Here is a 24,828-nt window from a genome sequence, read left to right on the forward strand (position 1 = left end):
GCAGGAGGCAGCTGATCGATGTTTCTCTCTCATCGATGTTCCTCTCTCATCAATGTTTCTAACTCTCTATCCCTCTCCCTTCCTCTCTGTAAAAATCAATAAAATACATTTTAGAAAAAAAAAAAAAGAAGTGTATGAGCAACACTTTCACACTGAACAGAGAAATATCCTCTATATAATAAAAGCCTAATATGCAAATTGTCCCCTCAGGTGATTGTTCGACCGGGAGACCAGGAGTTCAACCACTCACTATGACGTGCGCTGACCACCAGGGGGCAGCATGGAACATGGCAGGCATCAGCAGTGGAGGCACTGCTGGCCCCGATAAGCCCCAACGAGAGCGGGACTGAAGCAGGATGGTGGAGCAGGTGAGTGGGCGGCTCCAGGCCAAGGTGGGTGCAAGCGGGGCCCAGGTGTTTCCCAGGGCCCAGTGGTCAGCTGGGACCTGCCCTTCCATGCCAGACGCTCATGCTTCGATCGCCAGCCAGGCCTAGGGACTGCACCCATGCATGATTTTCATGCATCAGGCCTCTAGTAAAGGTATAAAACATTTTTTTAGAGAAAAGTCGCTAATAATATCTAAAAAAGAAATTTCAATTGTGACGTGGATTAGAAACCAGATAATAAAGGTTAAAAAGCATTGTTTTCAGAGGAGAATGGGACTGAATAGGCAGTCGATGCAGATTACAAACTTAGAAATGAGAAAGGACCTATAGAAAATGTAAGGTTACTAGTAACACAGCTGAAGTCATTTCCATTTGTTTTTAAATGAAGACTATAAAACAACGCAAAGGAAGAGAAATGTTACCTTTTAAAAAGCTGACAAATGTTTAAGACGAAGAAGAGGAAACAATCGCTAACATTTACTGCATTTTCTGTACATCCCAGACAACGCAGCAACTCATTTACTCTACGCAGTGTGTCACCAAAGCGAGGACATGCGACTCTGGAGAGGAGGAGAGGCATGGATCAGGGGAGACATCTGAGAGAACATACATCAAAGGTGCATGTTCCCAAGAGACCCAGTGGTTTCTGAAGTGACTTCTTGCCCAGGTGGCACACTCATTTAACAAGTCCTGACACTTCACCTGCAGAGATATACCCTGGAAGTTCTTTTGGCATCAGGCTCAGTCCTTCTCGTTTCAGCTAAGAAGTCACATTTGGTTTGGAAAGCTGATTCCCTGCTCAGAGGAAAGACATTAAACTTGGGTACTGAACTAAGGATAAAAGCTACTTCCAGCACAAGTCCTTTTCCCTTCCCCTTCAGGGCTTCTTAAACAAAGGGACACGGGGCTTCTGTAGTTTCCCATCTCCCAATTCTCTGCAGAAAAGACCTTTCACGTGGAAAGACAGGACACCAAGCAATTACCCTAAAACAATGCCATAAAATATCCAGGGTTTCAAGTCCAAATTCATGAATTCCAGAGGTTGTACAAGATGTCAATAGGTGGGGAAAGGTGAGTTACAAGGGGAAGTCCTTACCCAGTGAGACCAAGTTCCTGCAGTTCTCTAGCATCATCCCACACAACTTCCTTGGAGCAAAATCTAGATGAATCCATTCTTCCCACATGAAATCCAGACACAGCCTAGAGTGTCACTGATTCCTGAAACTATAAATTCCTGCTCCACAAAGATTACGCCAATAAAACCCTCTGAGGCAAGTGGAAAAACAAGCAACCTTAGAAGGGACAGGATAAATAGACCTTTGTGAGAAAAAATGTGTCATCCCCCAAAAGTAAGTAAGCATCTGCATTATTATGACATAATCAGAAATAAATATAATACAGAAAGTGCTCTGGCATATAAGGACAAGGAGCAGAGCACAAGGGAGCAATGGGGACAGTAATGAAGTCTACCCTGGATTACCACTGTTCTGATCGCCTCCTATCCACCCCGCTGGTGAAGGAGGGAGTCCCACCCCAAATAGCACAAGATGACCCAACACACCGTACCTGGCCCCGGGCAGAGGACACTCCTCACAGCCTGGTGGGGGGCACTACAAGCCATGCAGTTGCACTTGGGAACTGGGAACTAGCAGGAGCTGTGGGAGGCAGACTGTGCAATGACAAGAGGGTGAGGTGATCTTTGGTTTATTTGAACAATTCCGTGGATTGGTAGGGAGGTGAAACCCATTGGGTTGAAACCTGGGAAGGGTGTAACTGATGGGGCTGACAAGGGAATTAGCTGGACAGGGAGCCTTTCCAGCTGGATGGGGGCATATTCGGCAAGAGCAGGGAACTCGTGGTAGGTCTCTGCAGCTCTGTGAGGCTCCAAGTTGCCAAGGCAGCACACGGAATTACAGGCCTTGCAATACAGGTGGAAATCCATTACTGGGAGACAAGCAAGTGCAAACGGCAAATCTAAACTGTAAGAACCAATAAAACATCCAGCTTGACCTGATTGGCATTTCAGATGCATAAGCCTATTTCAGCCTTTTCTGTAGCCCTTAGTCTAGGACAGTGGTCGGCAAACTGCAGCTCTGTTGACTAATGAGTTTGCCGACCACTGCATAAGGCATTACCCTTACCCAGAAGTTTTGACTTCAGGTTAAAGATATTAGTACATTATTAAAATGGTTTTTAAGTGTTTTTCCCTAGGAAATAAAACACTGTAAGCATTCAGTACCTATTTGCCAAGTGTGGTGGTTAATTTTATGTCAACTTGATGAGGCTAAGGCGTGCCCAGATAACTGGGAAAGTAGTATCTGTGGTGTTTCGATGAGGGAGCTCAAATTTGAGAGCTTGTTTGGAGGTTCTAGCAGGGGAGCACAGCTACTCGTATACCCTTGACCGAAGACCGGTCCTCTCCTCTGGGGCGAAGGTCATCCTCTTCGACCGAGCGCGCAGCTTCGGGAGGGACGCACATGGATCGATGAGGGAGGAGGGGGACACCCGCCTAGCCAGCCAGATCAGCCGAATCAACCCTGGCGATCAATGGGGTGACAGATGTCGCAGCCAGATCGCCCTCACATCCGGGAACTCGAATTTGAATGGGTAGACTGAGTAAAGAAGATCAGCCCTCACCAGTGAGGGTGGGCATCATCCAGTCTGCTAAGAGCTGGAATAGAACAAAAAGGCAGGGAAGGGTGAATTTGCTCTTTGCTTGAGTGGAGACAGCTATCTTCTCCTGCCTCAGACAGCAGTGTTCCTAGTTTGTGAGACTTCCGGCTTGGACCAGGACTTGCCATTGGTCCCCAGGTCTCCGGCCTCCAGGTTTGGAGTGGAACTACAGTACTAGCTTTCCTGAACCTGAAGATGGCAGCTCATGGGAACATTTCAGCCTCCATCACTGCATGAGCCAGCTCCCCGTATCTCTTTCTACATATTCACATATATCTTTTTGGTTCTGTTTCTCTGGAGAATCCAGACTAATACAAGGAGGAAACACTAACTGAATCATCATTTTGTAGATGAGGAATCTGATCAAAAGGTTAAATAACCTCTCCAAGATCACACAGCTGGGACTTAAAACCAAGGCTACTCAACTCCCAGTGTTGTGAGATGAGAACGCCAAGAAAAGAACGCTAGCACCCCCAGGAGACCAGAGAGAGCAAGACAGAAAGGAAGATGGATGGAGATTCAGGATTGACAGTTGGGGAAAGAGAATTTCAAGAAGGGAGTGCTCAACACTCTCAGAAGCCAGAGTGTGTCAAACAGAATGATGATTGAAAGGGGAGCTGCTGATTCGAAAATTAGGTAATTCCAGCAGAATGGTGAAGGCAGGAGTCACCTTGCAGTCGACAAAAGAATAAATGGAAGATACGAAATCAGAAGCAACCACGTGAAGTTAAACTTTTTGTGGAAAAGTAGATTAATAGGACTGTATAGAAAGTAAGGAATAGGTAATGTAAATAAAGTAATAGGAAAGGTTTTCATTTAAGGACAGAGAATGTAATATGTAAATAGACAAAAGGGATAAATTTAGCGGGGAGAAAGGACTAAAGAGACCAGAGATAGGATGAAACCAATTCCAAGAAATTTGTGCATTTCCCATTCTACTTGCTATGAACTTCAGAAACGGCGCCAATACTGAGGCACAAAGTTCATTATCTTTCTTTCTATCTCATTATTTTTCCTAATATTTATTTAAACAATATATCAAAATATGTTAAAAATCACTCACAAATATTATCAGGTAAAGGCAGCTACTAGGATATAAATACATTATATTTCCACTTTATGGAAGGTAAGAAGGAGACAAGAAAAGTCATCAGCTCAACAAATGTAAAGAAAGGAGAAGGTGACGTGAATAAAATAAAATGGAATAAGCATTGCTAAGATTGTCACCTAAAATGGTTTTGGAGGCCTAGACACGGCTCATGGATAAATCTTGGAACTACTGCTAAGTTGCTGACCTGTTGCTGCACTCAGCTGAAGGGTGAACAACAAACATCCTGGATGCATGCTTCACCTTGAAAGGAACCCAGCCATTGACAGGAGGGGCCTGATAATGCCACTGACCTCGCCAACACTCTTCATCTACTCAAAGGCTTTAATGAGAGCAACTCTGCTGGTTCTGCCCTTTACAGACCCTGCCTTCCCTTGTTCCCTTTGAAGCCCAGTTTATGTTGCTGCCTGAATCTGTGCCCTGGATTGCAATCCCTCCTTTGCTCAAATAAACACTGTATTCTTTATTATAGCCTAAACCTATCGCTAACAAAAGGAAACCAGAAAGCATAAAAACCATAAACATTAAATAACCAGAAAAAAACCTGATACATAAATGGGTTGACTTTCTCTATTAAAAGTTAAAAACTCTAAAATTGGTTGAAAATCCAATTATATGGCACATATAAGAGATAGATCTAAAACACAAACAAGAAGTTAAAATAAAAGCGGGGAGGGAGGGAGACAAGAGCTGGCAGGCAATTGCAAATAAAAAGTAAGCAGGGAGAACACAGAAATATCACATAAGGTAGAATATATGTGGAAACAAAATAGGAACCCCTAGTTTGTGAGAGAAGATATGGCATTCTCTTTCCAAAAATTAATCCACGTTTTTCAATAAATTGACTTGTCAGCTGAATATATTGGGCAAAATTAAAAACCCAAATTCAGACCAAATGAACTGTATGGTCTTCCCCACCTCCCTAGTCTCTCATCCCCTATTGCAGAGCCCTCAGTGTGCCCCAAAGCTTGTCTCTTAGCATGAAATGTCCTGTGGATTCCTGTGCTGGCCATGGGCTCAGGAAGCACTGATCTAGTTAAGCACAGAAAGGCATTTTAAAAGGTTAAAGTAAAACAGTATCGTTCGCAAAATATATATATTGTTAATCCTTTATTGTTCATAAAATGTATTTCTTGTTAATCCATGAAGACGTGTTTTTGTTTCCTTTTTCTCTTTTTCCACTTAGTCTGGGTCCTTTTCTCCCAGCATGAAGCACAGGATGCTCATGGTGTTGGAAAAAAGCAGCTTCATGGCCTTATGTCATTCATGTAACCTAAAAACACAGGCTTTCTGATATTGTTATTCTTTGAAAAGGTGGAGTGCAAGTGAAATAAATAGGGATACGTTAAATGATGCAAGTGTGATTTATAGAGAAGATACGATCGTGATGACGTTTGAGGCACCACAACAGCAAAATGTCTTCAGATAGAATTCTTAGCAATCTTTTTTCTTTCTACAAAATCCCAATCATGGTTAAATCACAATCACAATAGCAACAAAAAAATGAAACATGGCAAAATACACTTAATAGGAATATGCAAGATCCTCATGATCAAAGTCAACAGAAGCCATAATGAAAGATCTGAATAACCTGAAGGGTAATTTTTTTACTCAATAGGAAAAATAAACATTGTAAATATGGTAGTCTTCCTCAAATTAATATAAGATGGATGGAGATTCAGGATTGACAGTTGGAGAAAGAGAATTTCAAGAAGGGAGTGCTCAACACTCTTTATTATAGCCAGATAAAGGACATCTGTGGCAAAATATGAGTAAGATTTGTAGATCAGATAACAGTACTATATCAGTCTAAGTTTCATCCTTTTGATCTTTGTATTTTGGTTAAGTAAAACCAGTGGATGCCTGGGATGGGAACGTGGACTGGAAGGGGGTAAGAACACCTGGAGTGATGAAAATGTTCTACAGCTTCACTGTAGAACCTTAATGAAATGCAAATCAAAATTGCATATTTTTCTTTTTAACTGTTACCTCTGGAACTTGATAAAGTTAATAAACCTTGATAGTTAAAATTCAACTATAAGGATAAGTGTATAAGAACAGTACAGTAACCAAATATTTGAAAAGAAAAATTAGGGGGATTTGCTTTGTGAAATAACAAAATAAATTCTAAATAAATAGGATGTCTGTGGCACTACAGCAGAAACTGTGGTGCCATTCCAGCTCTGTCTAGCTAACCAGTATCCATCCTTCCATGTCAGAGTTGACCATACCAACCTGCTGTGTGGCCAGCACACCTTAGCAATGGCTTCAGTAATATGTCTGCTTCATTGCTGCCTCCCCTTTCCAGAAGATAAGATCTAGAAGAGAGGGACTTTGCCTGGCTCATTCACCGTTATCTTCCCAGCATTCGAAACACGGCTTAGCATATGATGGGCAGGTGCTAAATATCTGTTTAATGAATGGATGGATGATAATGAAATTATACCTGAATAGGTTATCTATATATATAAAAGCCTAAGCGACCATTACAACCGATTGACCGAACGACCAGTTGACCAGTCACTATGACACACACTGACTGCCAGGGAGCAGACACTTAACGCAGGAGCTGCCCCCTGGTGGTCAGTGCACTCCCACAGCTAACCTCCCACGGTCCCTCCCCCCCACCCCCCCCCCCGCCAGCATGCCCCCAACCTCCCACAGTCCCTCCCCCCCGGACTGGGTGAGACGGCCCCGATGGCCCGGATGGCCCCAATCACCGGCCAGGCCGAGGGACCCCACCCCTACACAAATTCGTGCACCGGGCCTCTAATTTTATATAAATTATACCTGCCTCACCTCACTATGTTAAATGAAGTTAGAGTGCAACTCCACATAATGTACAGTAAGTAAATTCCAGATAGCTAGGATTTAAAATTAAAATGATAAAACAAATAGAAAAAGTAGAAATATATTTATGAGTAATCTTAGGGTGCAGAAAGCTTTTCACAGCATGATTCCAAAGCCAAACAAAGAAAAAGGAAAGTTAACTGAAAAAAACTTCAAAACTTACTTGTAACAGAAGATGTTATACACAAATTTAAAAGAAAAATGACAGGGAACAGTATTGGCAACTTATGGCAAAGGATTAATATTCACATTACAGGAAAGGCTTTTTTTACATATAAACAACCCAATATTAAAATTGGCAAAAGATGTGAGAGGTATTTAAAAGGGTTAGAAAAATTTATATCCATAGTTATTTTTGAGGGTTTGAGACTTGGGAGTATACATTATAGCTTCAGAATTATTATTATTTTTTTTTTGCTTCAGAAATTTTTTTACAATTATATGCCCAATATTTATATTCAGAAAAAGAAGATATAACTTATAGGCAAATATAAGTCATACTTGGCAACTCAGAGTAACATCACTGGCTGATAAATAGGAAGAAAGATGAAGAAAAGAAAATAGCTCTAATGCTGCACCAATGCATCCCAAATCAATCACTGTATTCTTCAAAAGTGTCAAGGTCACCAAAGACAAAGACTTGAGGAACTGTTCCAGATCAAGGAAGACTAAGGAGACAGGACAGCTAAGTTTCAGTTGTGATCTGGATTAGATCCTGGCCAGATAAAGGACATCTGTGGCAAAATATGAGTAAGATTTGTAGATCAGGTAACAGTACTATATCATTCTAAGTTTCATCCTTTTGATCTTTGTATTTTGGTTAAGTAAAACCAGTGGATGCCTGGGATGGGGAACGTGGACTGGAAGGGGGTAAGAACACCTGGAGTGATGAAAATGTCCTACAGCTTCACTGGAGTGGTGCATATATTTGACAAAACTCAATTAATTATAATTCGAAATAGGTTATTTTATATAAATTATACCTGAAAAGAACGTTGGCTTAAAAACATAATAAACACTATTTTAAATAAAACCAATCAAGCCTAGTGACAACCAAACCACAACCTTCATCAACCAAAATCTTCTGAATGCTCCCTCTTTAAACCTTCCCTCCTAGAAACTCCCTTTCTCTAATAACTGCGTTATGCTGACTTTTAGAACTAAGTTTGATAATATCAAGGTGAGGAAGTAGTACAAACAGAAATCATAACAGTTATACTTGTCTTCATGAAGTCTTCTTAAAACTGGTTCCTTTGGGTCCTGGCGGGTGTGGCTGAGTTGGTTGGAGCATCATCCCGTACACCAGAAGGTGGTGGGCTCCAGGCAACCAACAGATGTTTCTCCTTCCCTATCTCTCTCTAAAATCAATTTAAAAAAAAAAAAAAAAAAAACTAGCTCCTTTGCTAAATAAATAAGTGACACATTTAAGAGAAGCCTAACGCATGATCTAATGAATGAGGAAAACACCGCAAGTCCTTCAGGACTACAGATAAAGTTACGTAAGTCTAACCTTAAAAAAGAAAAATATAAAACAAAACTTAGGTGCTTCATGAGCCAAGTCCCCTAGATGTCTTTTTTTTTTTTTTAATATTTTTTATTGATTTTTTTACAGAGAGGAAGGGAGAGGGATAGAGAGTTAGAAACATCAATGAGAGAGAAACATTGATCAGCTGCCTCCTGCACACCTTCTACTGGGGATGTGCCCACAACCAAGGTACATGCCCTTGACCGGAACTGAACCCAGGACCTTTCAGTCCTCAGGCCGACGTTCTATTCACTGAGCCAAACCGGTTAGTCCCCCCACCCCCCGCCCCCGATGTCTTATATCCTTTTCCAGAGAAGCAATAACTCCACGTTCTAGTAAAAACTAGCAGCTTCCATTTTATTTTATTTTATTTTTAAACCTCACTAGAGGAGTGATGATATTTTTTCCATTGGTTTTTTTCAGAGAGAGTGGAAGGGAGGGGGGAGAAGGGAGAGAAAGAGAAACACTGATGTGAGAGAGACACATTGATTGGTTGCCTCCCACATGCTCCCCAACTAGGGACAGGGATGGAAACTACAACCCAGGTATGTGCTCTTGACTGGGAATTGAACCCACAACCCTCCAGTGAGCAGGCTGGTGCTCTAACCACTGAGCTTGCTTGCCAGGGCACAGCTTCCATTTTAAAGCAATCAGTGCAGAAAAAGCCAAGGCTCCTCATTCACCGTTTCTGTCCCATGATTTCCTCTGGCTGATGGACACTGCTTCTTCCTAGAAAAATTCTTATGCCAACTCCCTTATCAAAACTTCTGTGACTCCTCCTCCACCCCCATGCCTACCGCCTCACCAACACACAAACTCCTCGCTCCTGGCACTTGACCCCAAACTTTGTAACTGACTCCTCACTACCACTCAATGCTACCTTCTGCTCTACCTCTAAACTCTACTAGTGAATACCTAGCACTTGGCTGGAATGGTGCGGAGCGTGCCTACACTTACCTAGTGCCTTCAACATCTCAGGAACCATGTTGGGCACTTCTTTTTTACATTACTTCATTTGAACTTTCAACAAACCTATGAAACAGGTTTTATTCAATGGAATAAGCCGTGTGAAACTGTTACCAAAGTCAAGTATGTGGCAAACGCTTGGTTAATGCTGCTATTTCTATCATGACCGTGAGGAACTGATGCTTCAGGGAAATCAAGTCACCTACCCAAGTCAACACAGCTATTAAATGGTCAAGTCAGGACTTAAACTTGGGACATTCTGACTCCATTACAGCAAGTCCTCTCCCATTATCCCTATCCAACCCTCCTTCTCCTGGCTGCCACTGATCTTCTCCTTCTCCAGGTCTTGGAACACTGACAATCTGGGCACCTAACCATACTCATTCTTATCATCAAATTCATGTACAATCACCGTGACTGTATCTTGTAGAGATGTGACTTTTTATGTTCCTGAGAGTCCATAGCCCTGTAAGCACTAGGACCATCTCTCATATAATGTTTGTTCCTTTTCTGACCCTTGAACAGCACCAAGAGCTCAATAGGCCAGCTGAATGAGGAAGTGACAGCTGAGAACAGAGCTGAGGGAAACTGAAGGTAGCTTTCTGCAAAATATCCAACATTCAGAGATCTCAGCAGCCCTGTCCTCTGCAGTGAAAGCCATGTACAGTATAGGAATAAGGGGTAAAGGAGAGGTTTGAGATTGAAAAGCCTCACCTGTGCTCCCAATGGTAGAGGATCAGCATCCACTGCCTTCTCCTTCCTTCCTGTGGGGTCCTTCCTAGGAGATGGGTGGGGAGAGGAGGCAGAGCTGATAGCAGGAAAAGAAGCCATGAGAAAGGAGACTTCCACAACAACAAAAAATAAAATACCTATAGATAAAGCAAATACAACGTGTACACACGATTTACATAATTTACTGTTTATTTTGCTAAGCTTATTTGACTTATATATGAAGATGAACAGTGAGAGACATACCATATTCCTGGATAGGATGTCACAATAATTTGTCACTTCTTTTAAATTAATTTATAAAGTTAACACATTCCCAATCAAATTATACCAAACTAATAATATTTTAAAGCTAATTATGAAAAATATTTTTTTAAGTTAACTGTGTTGTATAGCAACAGCCAGGAAATTTCTGAAAGAGAATGGTGATGAGCAAAACCTTGCCCACCAGATACTATGAAGCTATGATAATCCATATACGTAGATAAAAAGCCAGTGACCATAATGCCATAAGGACCATAACGACCATAACGACCGGTCGCTATGATGCCCACTGTGGCCAGAGAACCGGCCAGATCAGGGGGCGGGGCCAGCCAGCCAACCTCCTGCAGCCCCTCCCCCCACCCAGCCCACCCCAGATCAGCCCCCCACCTGGATCAGGGGCAGGGCCGGCCAGCCAACCACCATGGCCCCTCCCCCAGGCTGCTGGCCCCCCATCAGCACGGCCACCCCAACCAGGGGCAGGACCCGCCAGCCAATTACCCATGGCCCCTTCCCCCAGTCACCTGGCCCTGATCGGCCTGATCAGGGCGGGCCGGCTGGCCAACCTCCCACCATCTCCTCTTCCCAACAGGCCCAGTCCGATCCGGCCAGACCCCACCCGTGCACGAATTTACGTGCACGAATTTGGGCCTCTAGTAACACATATATATATATATATATATATACATATATATACATATATGTATGTATATACATATATATATACATACATATACACACACACACACACACACACACACACACACACACACACATACATATATACTAGAGGCCCGGTGCATGAAATTCATGCACGGGGAGGTGTCCCTCAGCCCAGCCTGCACCCTCTCCAATCTGGGACCCCTTGAGAAATGTCCGACTGCCCGTTTAGGCCCGATCCTACCAGACTGCTGGCTCCCAACTGCTCGCCTGCCTGCCTTCCTGATTGCCCCTAACCTTCTGCCTGCCAGCCTGATCACCTCCTGACCACTCCCCTGCCAGCCTGATTGATGTCTAACTGCTCCCCTGCCAGCCTGTTTGGCCTTAACTGCCCTCCCCTGCAGGCCTGGTCACCCCTAACTGCCCTCCCCTGCAGTCCTGTTCTTCCCCAGCTTCTCTCCCCTGCAGGCCTGGGTCCCCCCCAACTGCCCTCCCTTGCAGGCCTGGTCCCTCCCAACTGCCCTCCCCTGCTGGCCTGATCACCCACAACTTCCCTCCCTTGCAGGCCTGGACTCTCCCAACTGCCCTCCCCTGCTGGCCATCTTGTGTCCACATGGGGGCAGCCATCTTTGACCAAATGGGGGCAGCCATCTTGTGTGTTGCTGTGATGGTCAATTTACATATTACTCTTTTATTAGCTAGGATATATAACCCTAATATGCAAATAGACCGAACGGCAGAACAACCAAACAACCGAACAACCGGTTGCTATGATGTGCACTGACCACCAGGGTCACGCACGGAACATGGCTGGCATTGGCAGCAGGCGGCAGAGCCGGAACATGGCAGGCATAGGCTGCTGTAGGATGGTGGAGCAGATGAGCGGGGGTGCCAGACCAAGGCAGGGCTCCGGTCGCTGTCATCAGGGCAAGCCTCTGGTGGTTACTGAAAATTCTTTGCTCCCGCGTGCCGCGGTCCCGCCAGACCCTCACACCTGCTGCCGGCACTGGCCCTGCTTGCACCTGTTGCCGGTGCCAGAGCCGGAGCCTGGAGCCAGCCTTGATCACTCAGCACTGTCAGTGGGTGTGAGCGGTGGCTGACTGCCCCAATCACCCCTCAGGATTTCTTCACCTCCCCCTGCTCCTGAGGGGCGATCGGAGCCAGCAGCTGCCTCTCGCACCCACTGCCAGCACCGGCTCCACTCGCATCCGCAGCCGGCGCCAGAGCCACTGCTTGCACCCAATCGCTCAGCGCCATCAGCAGGTGCAAGCAGGGCTGGCGCCATCAGCGTATGGGAGCAGCAGCAGCAGCGGGAGCAGGGCTGCCAGCAGACAGGGGACCAGGGGCCACGACGGGGGCTGGGCAGGGGCGCAGAGGATGGGCCGAGACCAGCCCCTGTGCCCACCACAGCCTCACGGCCCACAGTTCTTTAGTAGAACATAATGTTACTGAATGTCAGAATCACTCATTCACCAGATATATTGTTGACCAGGCACCATTCCTGTGTCTGTGTATGTGTGGAAGGGGAGAGGGGTGAATACAGTGGCAAACAAAATGGAAAATCTCTCTGCTCTCCTGGATGTTATAATCTAACTAGAGGCCCAGTGCATGAAATTCATGCAAGGCGGGGGAGGGGGTCCCCTCAGCCCAGCCTGCACCCTCTCCAATCCGGGACCCCTCGGAGGATGTGCAACTGCCAGTTTAGGCCTGATCCCAGGGATCACAACTCGGGACTGCTGGCTCCTAACTGCTCACCTGCCTGCCTGCCTGATTGCCCCAACTGCCACCCTCTGCCAGCCTGGTCACCCCTAACTGCCCCCCTCCCCCCAGCCAGCCTGGTTGCTCCTCACTGCCCCCCTGCCTGCCTGGTGACCCCCAACTGCCCTCCCTGCTGGCCTGGTCAACCCAGGCAGCCTGCTGTTCAGTCGTTTGGTCGTCCCTCACTAACCCCCCTGCTGGCCTGGTTGCCGCACACAGCCTGCTGTTCGGTCATTACTGTGATGGTATCCTGGACAATTTGCATATTCCTCTATTATTAGTATAGATAGGGGGAAAGAGTCAATGGAACAAAAAATCCTGCCAACACAAACAGTTCAGAAAAAAAATTATATGTAAGAATTCAGGAAAAGAAAAAAGTGAAATTCAGGTCAGTGAACAAAGGATGGATTATTCAATAACTTGGAATACGGGCTTAATGTTTGGAAAAGAATAAAAATTTACACATAAAATGCAACTAAAGAACTACAAGAAAATGCAGGTGAGCATTTTTGTGATGATAAAGGACTAGGAGGCCTAATGTTGCAAAAGGCCCAAATATGAAGGGAAGGTTTTCTTGTCTGACCACATGAAAATATGACATTTGTGCATAGTAAGGAAACACCTGTGCATCAGATAGAAAATTTTAAGACAAAAAGAAAATTGCATAAAATAGTCATTAATATTCAAAATGCAAATTTAAACAACCCTATCATTTGCACCTCTCAGAAAGTTAGAGAATAGTTAAGTAATACCCAGGTTTGGGGTGGATCATTCTGGCTCAATTACATTGCAAATTTTTAAGACTGCTACTTTTCTGGAAAAATTAAGACAGGAGGTAATAAAAACTCCAGCCAGTGTGCCTCAGTGGTTGAATGGAGACCCATGAACCAGGAGGTCACGGTTTGATTCCGGGTCAGGGCACATGACCTAGCTGCAGGCTCCATCCCCAGTGTGGGGCATGCAGGAGGCAGCTGATCAATGATTCTCGCTCATCATTGATGTTTCCATCTCTCTCCCTCTCCCTTCATTTCTAAAATAAATTAAAATATATATCAATACATATCCTATCGCCGAAACCGGTTTGGCTCAGTGGATAGAGTGTCGGTCTGCGGACTGAAGGGTCCAAGGTTCGATTCTGGTCAAGGGCATGTACATTGGTTGCGGGCACATCCCTGGTAGGGGATGTGCAGGAGGCAGCTGGTCGATGTTTCTCTCTCATCGATGTTTCTAGCTCTCTGTCCCTCTCCCTTCCTCTCTGTAAAAAATCAATAAAATATATATATTTTTTAAAAATACATAACCTATCTAATAAAGAGGGAATATGCTAATTAACCATCACTCCATCACAAAGATGGCTACACCCACAGCTGAGGCCAAGTTCCCATAAGGAGCCTTAACGAGCAATCAGCAGGGACCTGAGGCGACGCCCTCCCCCACCCCTGTGGGGCTTGACAGGGGACCTCAGGCCGCACCCCCCACCTGTCAGGACTTGTCAGGGGACATCAGGCTGTGCCCCCCACCCAGCAGGGCTTGACAGGGGACCTCAGGCCGTGCCCCCCACCCCAGTGCCAGGCCAGGGGACCTGAGGCCATGCCCCCCACCTGGTGGGGCTTGACAGGGGATCTCAGGCCGTGTCCCCCACCTGGCGGGGCTTGACGGAGGACCTCAAGGCACACCTCCCACCCCGGTCTGGGCTGGGGGACCTCAGGCCATGCCCCCCGTCCTGGCGCCGGGCCAGGGGACCTGAGGCTATGCCCCCTGGCCAGCAGGGCTTGACAAGGGTGGGACTGGCCGGGTCTGGATCTAGCCCAATTGGGGGGGGGGGGGGACACGCGGCCGGGTCTGGATCTCACGTGATTTTGAGGTGCATGTGGGTGGGCAGGGACTTGACTCTGGGTCCCGTGGTGAGCCTCAGACTCTGACAGGAGGAAGGTTTTCGTATACATTTTACTAATTTTCTTTCATCTCTGACACTTCTATTATAGAGAAAGGGCAAATAGCAATATTAAATTATTTCCTCTAATTAATCCCCTTTTAATGTGCACGAATTTCATGCACCGGGTCACTAGTATATATTATAAAGCCCCAGAAATTTCACTTTAAGGGATTTATAGGATGAGACAAGAATGCAAAGATATATGTAGCCAGGTGGCCCGTGTTGTTTACAATCCTGAAACAAAACAAAACCTAATGACAGAAAGGCCTAAAGAAAGGATTAAGTATGGCACACACATACTTTTCCTTCCACTCATTAAAATGACAGCTTAGCTATTTTTTAAAAATTGCTATAAGTAATGCTTTCAAAATTAACTTCTTTTAAAATGTATTCTCCATGTTGATTGAGTGGTACTTACATGGACAAAAAATATAAAAACCATGGAGCTTAAGATTTGTACATTTTAAATCCCATACCAAATGTATTTCACAACTCGTGGAGAAAAGGATATTAATAGCCATAGCTTTAAGAACAAAGAGTTTCCATGTTCAAACACATATATACGTCGACAGGCAGATTTTGACGGTTTGCAAATAATTTTTCCCTTTTGCTCCTCTGAGTTTTCTGGTTGTGAACATCTTTTTTCTTTGTAAGATTTTTTTTTAAATGCTTAAATGAAAAAGAAAGAGAAAAGGATTCTCTGAGGTAAAGAACCTGCACAGGGTTGACCGCCCATTCTTAGGAAGAAATGGGTCCCAGAGAGACCACGCCGCACTCCTCGAATGGAAATCAGTGGGCGCGCACTGAGGTGCGGTGTACACAAAGGGCAAATGCTGGAGCCTGGAGCCCCCGCAAGAGGGCCAGCATCCCCCCAACTGCCGAGCGGGTCCCGGGGGAAGCCCGCGGCGGGAGGAACGCAGCCAGGGACCCGCATTGGCCCTCGGACCGTGGCCGCCGTGCCACGCCCGCCCTCGCCGCTCCTGAGACAGGTGGGGAAGGACCGCGTCCGGGGACCCTCGGCGGGGTGCCCCCCACCCCCGGCCCGGCCCGCCCCGCCTCCCGGGGCGAGATGGGGCGCACCTGGAACAAGCGGCCCGGCGCTGCGCAAGGGCCCGCAAGAAGCGGCCCCAGCCCATCCGCGCCGACCTCGCTTCGCGCGACGTCCAGGGCTCGTCCCATCCGGGCCTCCGCCCAGCGCCCGCCGCCCGGCCAGACTCAGCGCGGCCAGCCGCTGCCCCGCACTCACCCTCACCCAGCTCGAGTGGGAGCTGCCTAAGCCGAACACCGTCCCGCCCGCCGCCTCCCCGGGACGCCGAACTACATTTCCCACAAGGCAGCTGGGCAGCGGCGCGGCATCGGAGTGCGCCAAGCGCAGGCCCGAGGGTGGGGGCGGAGGGGAAGGGGCGGTGCCAGCCGACGGAGGGACTGACGGGCAGCGTTGGTTCCCACGGTGGGGTGGCGGCTCGCCTCGCCTGGAGAGGTCTGTACCGAGATCTTATCCTGACTACCCTGAAGCAGCGCTTCGTTAGAGTCTGAGGGTTCCTGATCCTTGGGGAGGGAGAAGGAGACAGCCTCGGCTAAGCCTCACTTTCCTCCTCCGCAGTAAAGGGAGCCCAGAAGACTCTCTTGCAGAGTTGTCAGAAGAAGAGGTAGTAACGTCTGGAGTAATAGTGGGCACTCCATGAATGGTGGTGGCTGTGCCCACTCCCCTAGCCTGCTCTAAGGGCTTCAAAATTATCACTGTATAGAATGCAGACAAAATCTCCAATTCAATATGTGGCCAGAGTTAGTTTCAGCTAATTCTGCTGCTGGAACTTGGAGAAGTACATGACTTTGGGGCAGATCAGTATGATAAAGAGTGTAATACTTGGTTTTCTAAAAATAACCTCTGCCTGTTTCTATTGCTGTGACAAAGACTCTGCCCTTGACCAAACTTTAGACAGTTTCCTCTGAGCCCTCTTTTCTACTAGCCCTGGTTCCTGGGCCCTGTCCTCGGCCTGTGGAGCGCAGTTTTAGCAAGAATCCTGCTAAATGAGCCTAGGTAGAATCCCCATTCTTATTATCTGATCCAATTCCTAATCCCCTACTCTTGATGTCTAATTCCTTAGCCTGCCTTTATTTAGCAAAAATCCCCCAAAACTTGGTACTTTTGTTAGTTTTCTATCCACTGACCCTCTTAATCTGCTCATTTGCTATAAATCCCCATCTGTCTTTGTTGTTTTGGGAGTTGAGTATGATTTTACTGAAGCTTCTCTCCCCTGTTGGCAATAGTACTGAATAAAATATGTTTTCTCGTCTCTATTTCTCTTTGAGAACTGTCTGAACTATTTCAAAATATTGAAAAATATGAAACTGTTCACAATTCATTTAATCAATCTTAGGTAACCCAGATAATACCAAATAAACTACATAAAAAATCTGTCACTGCACTACAGCAAATACCTTAAACCAAACAATTTTTCCAGGATTACAAGAGCATTCTTACAATCAAAGTTATATAATTATATAATTACATAATAACTATAATGAGTTGTTTTGGTAGAGAAATGGTCCTTGATAAGACTCACAACAAGTAGGCAGAAAGTAGGGAAAGGGGAGAAGGAAACAAATTAACAAACAAAAAAACCCAACAACCCAGAAACAAAACAATCCAGACAAATAAAAAGTACATAATAAAATGTTAGCAATAAATCAAAGTCTATCAGTAATCACTACATATACACATGGACTGAACTTTCCAAATAAAAGAAAAATACTGTCCAACTAGATTTCTTAACAATCTGGCTATGTGCTAAAACATAAGGATATACAAATCTTGAAAGTAGAAAGTTGGATATATTTCTGATATTAACCACAGAAAAGTTATTATAGTGATATTCAGATTTTAAAAAGTTAAGACAAAAAGTATTGTTAGATATGAAGAAGATAATTTAAAAATGACCTCATGCGGCACTCTCTCTCCAGCATGTTTGCGCCTTTCCTCCCCCTTTCTTCCCTGAAAGCTTTCTTTCTCCTAAACTTTTTCTTTTTCTTTGGCCTCTGTAACTTGTTTCCTAAGCCCATGCAACCCAGCTGGCTCACTTCTACCTCTGTGACTTTTTAAAATATATATTTTTTTTAATTGATTTCAGGGAGGAAGGGAGAGGGAGAGAGAATAGAAATCATTGTTTGGTTGCCTCCTGCACGCCCTCTACTGGGGGTCCAGCCCACAACCCAACCTAGGCATGTGCTCTGACAGGACTCGAACCATGCATGGGTCAGTGCTCAAACAGTGAGCCATACCAGCTGGGCTTCTCTGTGACTTTCTAAATAAACTTTTGCTTGAGTTTGGGGGCAGGGGGGTGTGACCTCATGCTAGCCTATAAAGTGGTCTCAGTACATTTCAAAGAAGTGGTATCATACAGACCATATTCTTTAGCAACAGCACAGTTAGACGTTTTTTTAAAAGGCCAGAAACTTTTTTTTTTTTAATTTAGGTCAAAGGAATATTTAGAGATTGGGATGGTCATATTAACAGATTCTCTCCTTCACCAAACTCTAGGTAGGCTACTCTGAGCAATTTTTCTTTCTTTTTTCTAATCAATTAAACAAACTTTTATTGAAGCTTAAATTATGGTACAGAGATACATTTCACATTATTTAAGTCCAACACCACCATGAAGAGAGAAATTATGGCACCAAAAGTTTATCCTCCTCTATCATAATATAATAGGACTAGAGGCCCAGTGCACAAAATTCGTGCACGGAACGGGGGGCACGTCCCCTCAGCCCTGCCTGCACCCTCCCCAATCCAGGACCCCTCGGTGGATGTCTGACTCACAATCCTGGACTGCTAGCTCCTAATCACTCACCTGCCTGCCAGCCTGGTCACCCCTTACTGCCCCCCCCCCCGCCAGCCTGGTTGCCCCAACTGCCCCCGCCGCTGGCCTAGTCGCCCCTCACTGCCCCCCCCTGCCAGCCTAATCATCCCCAACTGCCCCCCCCTGCTGGCCTGGTTGCCCCCAACTGGCCCCCTCTGCCTGCCTGGTCACCCTTAACTGCCCCCCCCCCCCCCGCTGGCTGGTTGCCCCCAACTGCCCCCCTGCTGGCCTGGTCGCCCATCATGGCCCCCCCACTGGCCTGGTTGCCCCACGCAGCCTGCTGTTCAGTCGTTTGGACGGCCCTCACTAACCCCCCTCCCAGCCTTGTCACCTCATGCAGCCTGCTGTTCGGTCGTTACTGTGAGGGTGTCCTGACCAATTTGCATATTACCCTTTTATTAGTATAGATCCGTGGTCAGCAAGCTGCGGCTCGTGAGCCACATGCAGCTCTTTGGCCCCTTGAGTGTGGCTCTTCCACAAAATACCACGGCCTGGGCGAGTCTATTTTGAAGAAGTGGCATTAGAAGAAGTTTAAGTTTAAAAAATTTGGCTCTCAAAAGAAATTTCAGTCGTTGTACAGTTGATATTTGGCTCTGTTGACTAATGAGTTTGCCAACCACTGGTATAGATTAATTTAAATTACTATTTAATCTACAGTTTTCATTTTTCTAGATTTGTTTCATACAAATTTGTGTAGTTTTTCAACATTAGATAGAAATCTTAAATGTATTAGAAAAAAATTAGACCTCAAACTAACACATATCGTCAAATCTACTGGGATACTGTTCAAGAAAATCCACTTTGAGACTTGGTCCTCAAAACAACACCAAAACAGTAGATACTGTGTACTAATTACAAAATCAAGCTGGTCCATTGATTGAAAGCTTCTTCAATGAAACTTTGAATCAAGAATGTGCTTAAAAGACAAAAGTGATCCAACCACTTGATTTCAAACCCAGTAGAGTTTATGTTTAGAAACATTTTTAAAAAAGTGTTTCACTTACAAATATAGAAGGAATGAAAACATCACTGCATCAAGCCACAAAGAATCAAAAAAATTTTTTGAGGACAAGAATACAAAACTTAGTCAACTGCTGTTTTCTAGTATGCTTAAATCTCATAGTATTTGCAAATACAGCTAAAAATGGCAACTTTTGAAAGTCTTTATTTCTAGTCATTTCCCACTGGCCAATTGGAGTTGTGTATGTTTTGTTTTATGGACAGCATTCTGCTTCACTGTGTATGTCTGAATAACCTGAACAGTTCTCATTCTGGTCATTCACAGGATCCTCTGAAATCATGGTGAAAGAAACACCACCAGTAAGAGGAACACATAAAGTCAGAGCACTACATCACAACGTCACAGAACTCCAAGCACAAGATGGCAAAGACATGGATGCCACTCTGAAATAAAGTTTATGGCATATTATTAATGCCAACTAGTGGAAATGGCTCCTAAAATAAAAATTAAGGTGCATGGTTTTATTTGACTTACTGAAGCCAGTACGGCCTTTATCTGAAATAAATTGCTAATAAATTTAGTGACAAAATTTTTTTATACTACTGCTTAGCAAGTTGGTAAAGACATGGTCCTCATGACCAGCTAATCTTCTTTACTGGAAAGCACAGAATGGCATACAGTTCCCATATAGTTCTGCCAGTATATTCTAATATTGATCTGCGTGTCTTCCTTGCTAATCAACACTAGAAGTTTGTTTTTGTCACAATCTTCTAAAAAAGCCAATGCCAATAAAAAGAAGAAGCCAAACTCCCTTGACCTTAAAATAAAATTAAAGCCTAGGGTCCACCCTCCTGCCCCATCTGGGGTGTAAGATTGGCATAAACCCACAGTGTAACCGTGCTGCTTTGTTGGGTTGAAGTTGGGAGACACAATGGTGAGGAGCAAAACCAACGAAAGGTCTACACGCTCAGGAAGTAATAATGTTAAAATAGTTGAACACAAAATGGTTAACTGCAATCACTTTCTTAAGAGGACTCAACCCATGGAAGAAAAAACTTAATTGTCATTGCAAAAAAAAACAACACACCTGTAGGAAGTAGAAATCGGTTTCAGTAACATTAGTAGAGAATACATTCTAGAAATTGGAGGTAAGCCCTAGCTGGTTTGGCTCACTGGATAGAGCATCGGCCTGCGGACCAAAGGGTCCTGGGTTCAATTCCAGCCAAGGGCACGGACCTGGATTACAGGCTCCTCCATGGCCTGGGCCCTGGTCAGGGCTCCTGCAGGAGGCGACCAATCAATGTGTTTCTCTCACATGGATGTTTCTCTCTGTCTTTCCCTCTCTTCCACTCTCCCTAAAAATCAATGGAAAAATATCTTCGGGTGATGATTAACCAAAAATAAATACATACATACATACATACATACATACATACATACATAAACGTTACACTTTCATTAAAAAAAATTGGAGGTAACTGGATGTAACATCCTGGCAGCAATTTAATAGAACAGGCCCAGATGGTTAGGCTGAAGCAAACTCCTAATGAGGAAGAAAGACTTTTCTGTGGGGAACTTTGGAGAAATATTACACTGTGCATAACCAAATTGAATTGTTGTCACTAGTGTTGTAAAGTTTTATATAGTAAATGTGTTTGTTTTTTTTCTACATCCACTTCAATTTCACAGCAAGAGTGGCACAGGATACCTAGACACAGAAGAGAGCAAGATGTCTAACTCCTTCATATAATAATGCATACAATTCAAAATGATTACACTATCATTACGTCTAGGGCTTTCTGTAACTACAAGGTGGTGGTTATGGTAAGCATGGTCCCTGGTATCAATATCTAAAAAGGAGCCACCACCTTCTTTTATGTATTTCCTTTTTGCGTTTTTTCTTAATTCTGCTGTTGTTGCTGGTTCTTGGGAAAACTGGTAAAAAAAAAAAAAACAAAGTTGTAATCATTGAACATTGAACAGTCTTGCAATCCAGAGTTTAAAACCTTCAATCTTCTGGGGCAAAGAAAGCACCGTGTGACATTTAGAACTCTGGTTTATAAACAAGGTGGTCACAAATTTTCCTGGCTTGAAAACTTCCACAGCTTTCCTGATCAAGGTCATCATAGGAGATCTGACTTAAGTTTGTTACAAATAACATAAGAAAATTCTGGCCCTAGCTGGCTTGGCTCAGTGGATAGTGTCGGCCTGTGGACTGAATGGTCCCAGGTTCAATTCCCGGTCAAGGGCACATGCCTGGGTTGCAGGCTTGAACCCCAGTGTGGGGCCTGCAGGAGGCAGCCAATCAATGATCCTCTCTCATCGTTGATTTTCTATCTCTCTCTACCTCTCCCTTCCTCTTTGAAATCAATAAAAATATTTTTTTTTAAAAAAAAAAAAGAAAGAGCCGAAACCGGTTTGGCTCAGTGGATAGAGCGTCGGCCTGCGGACTCAGGGGTCCCAGGTTCGATTCTGGTCAGGGGCATGTACGTTGGTTGCGGGCACATCCCCAGTGGGGGGTGTGCAGGAGGCAGCTGATTGATGTTTCTCTCTCATCGATGTTTCTGGCTTTCTATCCCTCTCCCTTCCTCTCTGTAAAAAAAAAGAAAGAGAGAAAGAAAGAAAGAAAGAAAGAAAGAAAGAAAGAAAGAAAGAAAGAAAGAAAGAGAGAGAGAGAGAGAGAGAGAGAGAGAGAAAGAAAGAAAGAAAGAAAGAAAGAAAGAAAGAAAGAAAGAAAGAAAGAAAGAAAGAAAGAAAGAAAGAAAGAAAGAAAATTCTGGTTCTGGAGTGATGTGAAGGGTCCAGTAAGTCCCATCTGATTACATGCCATTCACAGAATACCCATAAGGATTAAACATTGTGGCACCAATGACAGAACCTGGTATCAGGTCACGAATTCCACTCTCAGGAGTGACATCCTTTGCAGTAACATCATCTTTCATGTGGAACTGGTCCATAACTGCTGAGTCAAGCTCACTCATCAGAATTTCCAGGGTTTGACCTGGCTGACTGATTACCCTACTCTCTGGGAAATCCAAAGTGTACAAGTACCAACAGGCAGAATTCATACATTCCATACAATATGCTGCTCCATTTGGGAAAACTGCATTAAGAAACTCTATTTCTTCCTGGAAATTCCAGTATGCGTACCCTTGGTGAGAAGGCTTCATGACATTCTTACAAGAATAAAAGAAGCTTTGAATTGAGTCAAACCCACTGTAACCCCTAGCAAGTTTCAACAGGGGAACCAGCGCTTTCAGCAAGAGGGTGGTACCACATGTCTGGATAATGTCGAAATGAATCCAGGAATCCAAAAGTCAAGGCCTAGTTGAAAAATTGCTCAGAGGCTTCCACAGTATGACCAGCCTCTATTTCCAACAGACTCACGTTCAATTTTCGCTCACACACACACACACACAGTGGTGCTTGCAGCAATTACCGAGGGGCCCTGAGACCCAGGGGCCTCATAGGGAAGGGCTGATGGGAAGCCAAGACTGTCTGCTCAGCCCTGAGACTCTGCCCCATCCAAGCTGAGCACAGAGGCTTTTGCAATTTTGCAAGTCGGGTCCCATAAGGCTGTCTCCAGCACAGAAGGTATCCCGGCATAGACACAGCTGATACTCACAGCCAATTGACCTGGAGGTCAATTCCTCCCACTGATACCAACAACAATCAAGACTTAACTACAACAAGGCTGTACACACAGTCCACAAAGGGGTGCACCAAGAGTGTACTGGGGAGGTAACTGGGGAGGCCGAGCCACTGGGCCATATAGGACACCTAGCACACAAAGCCACCCTACCAACTCATGGAAGCAGCGAAAATGAGGAGACAAGGAAACAAGTCACAAATGAAAGAAATGGAGGAAAACAAACAACTGGATATAGAGTTCAAAACCACGGTTATAAGGTTTTTCAAGAATTTCCTAGAAAAGGCCAATAAATTTAGCGAGACCCTCGAGGATATGAAAAAGGACCAACTAGAAATTAAACATACACTGACTGAAATAAAAAATATTATACAGAGACCCAACAGCAGACTAGGGGAATACAAGAATCAAGTCAAAGATTTGAAATACAAAGAAGCAAAAAACACTCAACTGGAAAAGAAAAAAGAATCCAAAAAGTTGAAATAGTGTAAGAAGCCTAAGGGACAACTTCAAGCATACCAACATCAGAATTATGGAGGTGCCAGAAGAAGAGAGAGAGCAAGATACTGAAAACCTATTTGAAGAAATAGTGACTGAAAACTTCCCCCACCTGGTGAAAGAAATAGACTTACAAGTCCAGGAAGCACAGAGAACCCCAAACAAAAGGAATCCAAAGAGGACCACACCAAGACACATCATAATTAAAATGCCAAGAGCTGGCCCCGGAGGATGGCTGGTTAGCCAGAGACAGGTAAGATTCCTCAAGGAAGGAACAACCTAAGACAGGCACAGTCGCAGAGGGGCCATCAGGAGAGAATTTGGGGATCAACAGAGGTGGGGCACAGACCCTCACCCCCCCAACATTGCAGGGGCCTGAACCCTAGCCCCTTCTGAGGGAGGTCTCCTGCCCCCATGGCTGCTTCGTGCTTCCCATGCCCAGCTCAGATCAGGACCCAGGTGACTGACAGAGACTTGGCTGACAGCAGCTGCCCTCTCACTCCAGCAAGAATTGTTTGAGTTGTCTTGTACCCATGGTGTGGGGGAGTGGGTTTATGATATCTAAATCCAGCCTACCACCAGGAATGCTCAGGACCTACTTAAGAAGGCAAATAATCATTTCCACTAATATTTACAGGGTAAAATAAGATTGTTGTTAGAATAATAAATTTGACAGTAAAATAGTAGTCAAGTTTTCAGGCAAATTTAAACTGGCTAGTTGAAACAAGCGAATATGCTAGAAAAATTAATTGTACTGGACAAAAAGGTGTTCCTAAAGTGTTAACTAAAAATTTTATTGGTACTTCATCTCATGATAAAATTGTGCACCATGTAATGAACCTAAAACAGTAATATTATAGTGCAAAAAATTAAAATTTAAAAGCCATCAAGACTACATTATTAAATTTTCAAAAGCCTCCTAACAGTCAAATCAAAAAAGGGGGGGATAGTAGAAGAATATCATGTAAGGAAAAATATCCTGTAAGTAAATTACATCTAGAAAATTAA

At 44.6% G+C, this 24,828-nt stretch overlaps 1 protein-coding gene and 1 pseudogene across 5 annotated transcripts in view; both read right to left on the reverse strand.

Moving 5' to 3' along the window:
* The window catches only part of ZFP2 (ZFP2 zinc finger protein), a 30,178-nt gene extending 14,033 nt beyond the window's left edge, over nt 1-16,145 (reverse strand). Inside the window, exons 1-4 of one of the 5 annotated variants that reach the window (XR_008556288.1) lie at nt 15,933-16,145; nt 10,223-10,316; nt 6,423-6,576; nt 5,279-5,440 (exon numbers count right to left, since the gene is read on the reverse strand). The gene's annotated coding sequence lies outside the window, so the exon portion shown is untranslated. The other 4 variants (XR_008556287.1, XR_008556289.1, XM_054717173.1 and 1 more) reach the window with 4 other exon arrangements.
* Nucleotides 16,146-21,574: 5,429 nt separating this feature from the next.
* On the reverse strand, nt 21,575-22,937 carry LOC103295022 (S-adenosylmethionine decarboxylase proenzyme-like; annotated as a pseudogene).
* Between the last annotated feature and the right edge of the window lie 1,891 nt (nt 22,938-24,828).

Source organism: Eptesicus fuscus, chromosome 6 (assembly GCF_027574615.1).
Source record: "Eptesicus fuscus isolate TK198812 chromosome 6, DD_ASM_mEF_20220401, whole genome shotgun sequence".
In the NCBI taxonomy this organism is placed as follows: domain Eukaryota; kingdom Metazoa; phylum Chordata; class Mammalia; order Chiroptera; family Vespertilionidae; genus Eptesicus; species Eptesicus fuscus.